Consider the following 304-nt stretch of genomic DNA (forward strand, 5'->3'; position numbering starts at 1 on the left):
AAGACATCCACCCCAGGAATATATTTCAGGATGTAGAAGACATCCCCCCCAGGAATATATTTCAGGATGTANCCTTACTTTAGCTAATAGCCTAGACAGTACCTGTTCCTGCAGAGCTGGATGCTGATGAAACATGCTGTGACTTCTTAGGGGGGGACATCTTCTACATCCTGAAATATATTGGGGGGGTTAAGTTTTTAAACACTGGTTTAAGACTATACCACTCATCATATGAGAGGGGGGGATTAAATCTTTAAACACTGGTTTAAGACTATACCACTCATCATATGAGAGGGGGGATTAA

Source organism: Salvelinus sp. IW2-2015, linkage group LG1 (genome assembly GCF_002910315.2).
Source record: "Salvelinus sp. IW2-2015 linkage group LG1, ASM291031v2, whole genome shotgun sequence".
NCBI lineage: Eukaryota > Metazoa > Chordata > Actinopteri > Salmoniformes > Salmonidae > Salvelinus > Salvelinus sp. IW2-2015.